The sequence below is a fragment of the Triplophysa dalaica genome, chromosome 3 (assembly GCF_015846415.1).
Source record: "Triplophysa dalaica isolate WHDGS20190420 chromosome 3, ASM1584641v1, whole genome shotgun sequence".
NCBI classification, from domain to species: Eukaryota; Metazoa; Chordata; class Actinopteri; order Cypriniformes; family Nemacheilidae; genus Triplophysa; species Triplophysa dalaica.
Window position 1 is genome coordinate 24733859 of NC_079544.1, and position 9266 is coordinate 24743124.

The 9266-nt window shown below is 35.7% G+C and overlaps 1 long non-coding RNA gene across 3 annotated transcripts in view; it reads right to left on the reverse strand.

Annotated features, from left to right (window-relative positions):
- Window positions 1–8986, reverse strand: part of LOC130418440 (uncharacterized) — a 30546-nt gene extending 21560 nt beyond the window's left edge. Inside the window, exons 1-2 of one of the 3 annotated variants that reach the window (XR_008906332.1) lie at window positions 8706–8986; window positions 3024–3109 (exon numbers count right to left, since the gene is read on the reverse strand). This is a non-coding gene — a long non-coding RNA (uncharacterized LOC130418440). Of the gene's footprint in view, window positions 1–3023; window positions 3110–4127; window positions 4582–5049; window positions 5205–8705 lie in introns of those variants that run through there. The other 2 variants (XR_008906333.1, XR_008906334.1) reach the window with 2 other exon arrangements.
- Between the last annotated feature and the right edge of the window lie 280 nt (window positions 8987–9266).

The following is a 9266-nucleotide window of genomic DNA, read 5'->3' on the forward strand; positions in this document are numbered from 1 at the left end:
TTGTTGTCTGTCTGCGTGTGTGTGTGTCTCACTCTCTTTCCGACAGACACTCGTTCATGATTTTTAGACAAGTTCGAGTTTAATGACACAAGAATGATAAAACAATAATTATTAAGTGATATTCCGAAATCTGTCACGTTAAATTAATTTCTATAGTTTAAGATTATTAGCATGGGACAATAAACATGTTTGATTGTAACAGATCTGATATGTTCAGTTTTAACATAAGCTTATAAATAAAAAAAATTCTAAAGATAAATTGACATCTTAATATATCAGCGTCATTGTTTTGTTTAATGAAGCAGATTATAAAAATAAAAGTGACTTGATTATTCTAATTTAATTTAGGCATAGTCCTTGCTTTAGATAAGATTTGTCTTACCAGGCTCGAATGCTTTTGTAGATTTGAGGTAGATTTATAAATGCTCATTTGATTTAGGTCACTTTTGTCATCATTGAGTTGTGTAATAAAACCGCTGAAAAAACTAATATTGTACTTAAATTGTAGCTTTATGGTTTGGTTTGGATTGAATTTGCAAACTCTCTCTCTCGCGCGGTCTCAGACATCTCATTTATTTGCACGACTCTGATTTTCTTTCTTCTTTCTCTATATCTGAATATATTAGTGATGTGCCGTGACCCTCGCGGCCCGTTCAGTGTCTGACTGGCCGTGGGAAAAAGTTGCTCATTCATTTCACAGCTGCACACCACCAGCAGAGACCCCCAACACCCCATCACGTCCTCCCGACTCTAAACTCTCTCTCTCTCTCTCTCTCTCTCTATACATTCAGCACATGTCCCCCCCCGCCAATACACACATTATTATTCAGCTTCTAGTTTGCATCTAGAAACATAACAGAAACACACAAGGCCAACCTCAGATGTCCTCTTCTTTTTGTGTGCAGAACACCTTTTGTGTTCTATAATGAACTCCAGTGTATGTAGTGCCAGTTTGAACACTGAAACGACACATAACTACATGAAATTACACAAAAACCTTCTCAAGAACATTTTCGTTGTGTTAATTATTACCTTTCTGGACAGATACTGATAAATACAATGTTTCAATGCACTTTATGTTAAAGGGGTGCTGCAACGATGTGTCATGCTTTCTGAATTCTTTACAATGTTAAACGTGCTGTCTTCTCATGCTTAACATGGAGTTTGATGTATGAGGTAGGACTTCTGTGCTCGATACACTCCCCTAGTGATCGTAGAGGTTTCGGAAAGTTTTTTTCGAAAATATAAAACTGTTTCGTAACAATTTTTCTCAGTCCCTTATTTGACAATTCTCCCGGAAAAGCACACGGCACGCCCACGTGGCAGCAAGTAGAGCAGGAGAAGGAGCATGCGCAGACGCCACTTTCACACAGGAGGGAGAGAGCATACGTTTGAGACTTTCAGGTTTTTGTTTGTTCACTGCATGTGGGTGAGGAATGTTATATAAACGGTTGATATAACGCTGGGTTTGGAGATCGTTTTAAACTGATATATGAAGCCGTCCCTGCGCTTAAAGATGCCGGACATGAACCTCATATGGTTATCACAAACAGATGTCTGTGTTTTGTTGACAATGTGCTTTGGTTCAGTCTATCCCTCCCCCCTGCATGCACCATATTATTTTGGAAAAAAACGTATAGCTGTATCTATCATTTATAAATGTGATCAAACTAAATACTCTTCGAAGGTACAAAGTATGGAATACTACTCTATAGGTACTCAAGATTAATATGAGATTGGCAAAAAACGTGTGTGTTTGGGCCTCTTTAAAGCAACACTGTGGAACATTTGCTCACAAGTTCACCTGTGTGGTTGATAAGTGCAATTGTCTGTACTAGTGTTGTAAATAATGTTACTGTATAAGCTTCCCTGTGGGCAGTGCAACACATGTGAATTTAGCTGGGCCTGTAAAATTGTGGATTGGTTGAAAAGGAGATGTGAATTATTCCAGCCCGAGTCATTTAAAAAAAAAATTGATGGACGAGTGTTCTCTCCTATTGTGGCTTCAATTACAATTCACTAAACCTCAGTCTACAAATGAAACACCATCACCCTGTAGTTGATTAAACACAGACCCACGGCTATGCGTCAAAAGTCTTATTAGACTCATGTTTGTTACAGGCCTGTTGAAGGCGTTTCCAATTTTTATAACCATCTCTTGTGAAAGTAAACTAGGTGTGTACCTTAGGAAACTATATGTTTTACAAAATATTGCATATTTTTTTATTGCTGTATTTAATCCGTTTAAACTGTATAAGAAGTGAAGGAGCGTTGCTTTCGAGCAATAATTTCTGTTCTTGGTGGACAATTTTGATACATGACAATATCAGTGATAATATCAGTGGAGGCAAAAGCACAGATGCTGCCATTAGCACTCGACTCTTTGGATGTTGCTGTGTGTATTTCACCATCATTTTAATTTCCAGGTTTCTTTAATATTTGGATATCATTATTAATAAACAAACAATTCAAATGTTTTTATTTTATTTATTCAATTCAAATTTAGAATTAAGGTTAAAAACTAATATTTAGTACTATTAAAATAATTGTCTTGGCTCTGACTGGGTCCACCCGTAGCTCCACCCCTGTTTTAGAGACATTATTTTAAGATTGAAAAACTAAAAAGTGTTGCTTTAAGAGTTTGTCTAATGCAGATAGGTAAATGAACACAGATCTCCACAGCTAAAATAAAATGAAACTTGACTTTGCCTTGCTATCTGTACGGAAAGACAGAACAGCTCAAGAAGGAATATTTTAGAAACATTTTATGACTTTACAAATGTACTGCGAGAAATATATATACAAAATAAAGTTTATGACTCACATTCAAATATATGATGTTTGTATAGTTTTTACACAGTAAACTTCAACTCGAAATTAACAGTTTTACAAGGTTATTGTTGGCTCTGTGAAATGCTCTCTCCTTTTTAAATTGCATTGGATAAAATGTAAGCCAAGGATGTAAGCCATCACACCCCCTCTTTCTGAAACGCATTTAGTGACAGTACAGTAGATCATTTTACCTGTAAATGATAGAAGAAGATTTTAACTTCGTAGATTTCTCTCCTCAGGACTGCAGTGACTTCTGAACTGTTCATTTTGACAAGTGCTGAAATCAGAGAAAACATTATTTCAACAAATGCACTGCAAATGACTCATCACCCGAAGATGTTTATTGGGAGTTAAAATAAATAATTGTGCATCTTTATGATGCAGGAAAAACATGGAATATGTGTCCAATGGGAGCTCTGTTGCTAAGCTACAATACAACCATGCATAGTTCAAAGGCAATTTGAATTTGACCTCCAATTGATTCATATCAAACATCTTTACTCTAACTATAAATACAATAAGCTGTAGAATACATAAAACGCTTTCAGCGTTGACAGATCATGCAGAGCAGGATGTATATTTGACATTCGTTCATAAGCGGAAACTTTGCTAAAATTTATTCGACTACCCTTCATCACACACCAGAATGCAGTAGTCAACTTGAATGGAGGACATCCGGAACTGCTCATTCTGGGCATCCAAAATTCCTCATTTTATTTTAATTCAGGCATTGTATCCAAAATATGCTTTTATCCAGAACCAGGGTTGACAACCAGGTTATCGGTATGTGTTCAGTTCTTATATCTGACATTTAAAACATCAGGTCATTAATGATAAGTAAATAATATTAATCTTACTTAGTCTTTGAAATCTTAAATAATATTTATTCTTTGATCAAAAACAATGTGTTCGGTAACAGTTGATGTGACTCAACTGAATGTTTAACTTTTTTAGGCACAGAACATGTTTTAATATGAATTAACGAATACGGTATACACCAAAGGTCAAACATATAGGGTTAGATCAGATTAAAGCAGACCCAACTTCATGTTTACAAATAGTTACACTGCTTTCTTACAGCAAATGCAATGTATTACCACATTCATAGACAAAGACAGAGCCCAGATCGAAGAGATAAAACACAGACGAATGCATCTACTATAGACAGAAAGGTCATGCTAATGTTCCTAAAACATGGATATGTTACCCTAAAATTCCTTCTCCGTGTGTACAGATTATACAAACTAAAACAGCTAATAGGACCAGGTCACTAAAGATTTTATTTTAAATTTTACCGTAACTCTATTCCTTCTGTTCTCTTTATAGGTGCTCTCAAGAGCCATTTGACTCAGATCCACGGACCAACCCACCGACGCACTCCGTTCACCGCGTTCCCGTCGCGCTTTTACAATTGCCTTAAAACAACAACGACATTTGTATCCAGCATAAACAGCACAGACACGAGCAGCATATGTTAAAGGCCGGCATCACTCATCCACCTAAAATAAACACACATGCTATCCATAAAGAATGACCCACAGTCGCGCAATGGACACGTGTATGCTCTCCCAGCAAGCAATGTGCATGCGTCATGCATTCTACACACATTTCCGTTATTAAAAATTGTTTATAAAGCATGCGTTCTGTGCATGCACTTCTCAAACTGTCTCTGTCGCGAGCCCTCTGTTCTCCCGTTAAACCGAAGGCATCGCGCGCAGCGTCTCTCTGGTACCGCTCACACGCAGTCTGCTCTTTACGCAGTCAGTGGGATCAGTTTCTACTTTCGGTTTTCTAGCTTTATGATATTTCATAAACTCATACAGCTAGATAACCAAAGAAAGAAACTAACCCGTGCGTCTTAAAGGGGCCGCTGCGCTCGCGCGTGGTTGGGGTCACATGGCTGTGCAAAATTATCATAGTGATGTGGCCTGGATATACATGCACGAGTATTTCTTTTCAAGCGGAATTAAACTCTGACTCAAGCGTTGCGTTTTTAAAAACGCCAATACAATCATTTGCATTTAGGCCCCTTGGTGATTTAAATACAATTTCCTCAAACACAGGAGATCTCAAATGTGCTCAGCTTTTTTTCTGTCTAACATAATAAATATCACATATAAACATTTAGAATCATGTGAATAGAATAGAACAGAAAGTCTGCTTGCTATATTCAGTCATAGGCTATTAGTTTAACAAAATCTCTGCTTGACACCTTACCTTATTCAAATCTTCATATTTGGTCTATTCCACTTCTTTCTATAAATCCATCGGGTTTTTAAGTATAGTTTTAAAGGTTCGCTATTCAGTTGCCAGGTAGGTCCAGAACACACAAATGGACACACACATTCATACGGACCATCATCACACCAGCATCTAAACAACCCACATCAATTGCTCTCATTACCAATGAGTGGGCCAGCCCAGTTTCTGTGACCCCACCCCTCACACTCTCTCTCTCTCTCTCTCTCTCTCTCTCTCTCTCTCTCTCACACACACACACACACACACACACACACACTTCCATATATTACTTACACCCGGTAACAATTTTGTCTCCTAACCAAACTCTACCCAGTATATTTAAATTATAACATGAATTCATGTTTTAATTGTGAGAGACAAGTTTAGACAAACCTGTGTACAAAACACACACACTTATGCTCTTCATCGTTTTATATTTTGTATTTTACAGGCCCAAAGAGCAGCAGATATGTCCGTTACCATGAAAGCCTAATATAATGAATGTGCAGTGAAAATGGCAGTGCACCTGAATCGGAGGCGTGTACTTGAATAAAGGTGACGCACACACGCACACAGACATAGGACACAGACGCTTGCACTGCTCGTGTTTGTAGCCATCAGGACTTTAACTGTATCAGTCCACATGATGTTAATTGCAAATCTTAAATGTAATATTTTAAATGAAAGCCACATACATACAAGCTGGTTACAACCATGATGGAAACGCCCAGATGTATATGTGGGTATACGGTCGAATGTACCATTCTGCAACACACACTGACACAAGAAGCAGGTGCTTATACAGCTCTATATATACCGGTATAAAAATGCATTAATTGAATTTCAAGATATAACGCTGTTTGACATTTGTTCGTATCATTTTTTATTTTTTATAAGCCTACCTTTAATTTTTGTTCACACAAAAAAACCCTAAAGTAGCCTATTTTATATTAAAGAGAATAAAATTCACATTTATATTGAACACTAGATATTGTTACATTAGATACTTCACACTGGTAGAAAAAATAACCATTAGGTTCGTAAAGACTTAAGATGTGTACACCTGTAAATCACATAAAAAATCATTACACACTATGAACTCTCCATAAACAGCGTTTGTAACAAAATTACATATTTTTCGACGACTCTAACAATAGAAATAACGTGATTTTGTGTCATTATAGTACTTTTTTCTCTTAATACTTTCGATTAAATACATTTTGTCGTTACACATCGTTTCGACAATGTGCTTTATCTCTGTTTTTTTCTTTAGAAGTTTTGAGTTAATGTTACTGATAAATGTAGCATGTTCTCTTTATTTGACTTTACAGCCATGTTGTGTCGATTTCAGAATAATTTACGTGCTGATTTTATTGACATTTAATGCAACTATGTTTTTTGTTATAAATTATGTAAAACATGTATAAACGTTTAAAAAAAATAAAGGTTGCCTTAGATTAGTAGAAAATATATTTCCCCAAAATCAATAATCAAACTGGAATGTATTTTAGCCCAATGGATAAAAAGAATTTGTGGAATCCTCGGTTTATAATCTTTAGTTATATTTATCTGTTTTAGATTGTATCGAAAATAAGGCAAATATCATACGTTCGCTCGACTTTCACCTGTACAATATAAAATTAGGTCTACAGAGAATAATACAACAGCTACACGTGTTGACATGTACAGGTTAACATGACCTAGGTCGATTTGTCCACAGTTTTTTATAGAAATATCGCATTTAAAAATCACCCAAAACGTGTTCTTTAATCATTCGGTATTATAATATTTTTACAGTGAAGTATATGGTATTGTGATATTAACCAGCCACATTGTTATTTAACTGTTGAAAGAGATAAGATTAGAACTGTGCTTGCTTAACAGATTGTAATTGTGAAATTTTAATTTTGTTGTTGTGTGTGTGTTTGTGTGAGTGTGTGTTTGTGTGCGTGTGTGTTTGTTTGTGTGTGCGTGCGTGAGCGCGCGCGTGCACATAGTGTGTGATTGACAGCTTCAGTCAAGTGAATATTGTAAAGCAGAAATATTTTAAAGGCTACCACAAAACTGACCAGTGCCAAACAACAAAATAAAACGGACATGAATTAATCGAATCAGATCAGCTATTGTGATTTGAAAAAAGCAAGATTCCTTAAAAATATCTAATCATAAGACTTTAGAAGCTTTTCCTCGTGACGAATATATTACTAAATCGTCAAAGATGTATTTGAATGGACCGAATTTATTATGTTTCTGAATATATGCAGACTGACTTCAAGGCCTTATTGACACCTGTTGCTCTGAATGAGATTCAATAAAAACTGCACACTAATAAAAATCACATCCAATGACAAACCTAACAGATTTAAAAAAAAACACTATTCAGAAAACTTACATAAATGCCAGTGCTATTACGAAATCATTTCTTTCATTTCATTCATTCTTTAATATATCTAAATTGAATAAATAAATAATATTTATAAATAATCATGTATATTAAGCAAAAACAATAAATAAATGAATGAATAAGGAAGGAATGAATTAATAAATGAATAAATAGAAATAAATAGTTGCCTAAATTAATAAAATAAAATAATGGCTAAAAATATTAAAATGTGAAAAGATCTACCTTTAAAAATATTATCTAACTAAAATATGTGTTTTCTTTTCAACTATAAAGGGTAAGAAAACGAGGCTCTCTCATTCTGCAACTACTGTCTTTTGTTCCCCCCTCAAAAAAATCTCACCGACCAACCGTGTGAAGAAAAATTACCACAAACAAATGAACGAGAAAAATGAGGTCTGAAGAAAAAAGTCAACATCAAGTTCAACAACGAGCTGTTTCTCATTACCATGACAATGTTGTCTGAGAACGGCGAGGGGCCGCGTGCACGAGAGTCTGGCGACATTTTCCCAGGACCCGTACACACACACATTTACATCGAGGCACATTTACACAGTCTGAAACATACACACGCTACAGTACACCATATGGCTTACAGCATACATAAAGACCGGCGAGAAGAATACACAACTGATCTAAGGCTACTTTCTTTCAAATCAAAATGCTTCATTATTATATCAATAGAATAAATTGTTCTTTACAACTATAATACGTTATGAATAATATGCCATTTAACACAACTCAGCAAAGTGAAGTCTCTAGATGCTTGTAGAGGAAACGTGGCTAAATAGAACCTTGGAGATTAAATATTTGACATTGAGCAGTTATATTATTGTGCATATATAAGGTCTAACACAAGATAAAAATCTTCAATTATCCATTACCAAGAGTTATCCTAAAAATTGCAGCAAAGGGCTGAATAGTTAAACAATGTGAATAAATAAATAGCTAATACTTCATTTCACTGCATTATCAAGTATTGTTTATAATGCACCTTCCAATTAATCATATCTTCTCAAAAACTAGTTTAAAAGTATTATGATGTTTTTAATTCATGCTCTTAAATTATAGATTTTTTGCCAATACACATTCTCGAACAACTTTGTTCGAAAATAATTACTTAGTTAGTATTAACAAAGTAAAAAGTATTTAAACAGCATTCTAATCAACTGCTTTTAAAGTGTGTTGTTGGTATGTATTAAGAATTAAAGTGTAACCAATAAATGCTCACCGTCGCCTGAAATCTTCAGCTTCAACTTCAAGTGATGTAGTAAAGTTGAATGAGAAGATGCAATGGGTCTCTGCAGCAGTCAGTCTGATGCTGTCCAATAGTCTGTGTGCTCTGTGACATTCTTCAGACGTGTGGAGAAATCTAAGCCAGCATCATAGTTCCTCCATTGTGACCCGTTTGCTTTTGTCCCAGCCCTGTGTGAACGCACTAGTTTATTTTATTAATTTACACCCTTTATCGTTTTTGTTCGTCTGCAAACACGCACCGACCGCGAGAGCTGAAAGAAAGATGGACTGAGCGCGAGAGGATGAAATAGAGAACACGAGGGGAGGGGCAAAGAGAGAAAGAGAGAGAGAGAGAGAGAGAGAGAGCGAGAGAGATGCGGGGGCACAAAGCGACCTATCTATTCCCATGCAGGAAAAAGGAACATTGCAGCAAAACAAGCAGATTCTGCGCGTTGCCAGGCCAAATGAGGGTTAAAGCCATGAATTCTCAATTTTTTTAATAAATATTTTATTGTGTATATAAGCTAATGTAAGAACGGGAAACATTCATAAAATT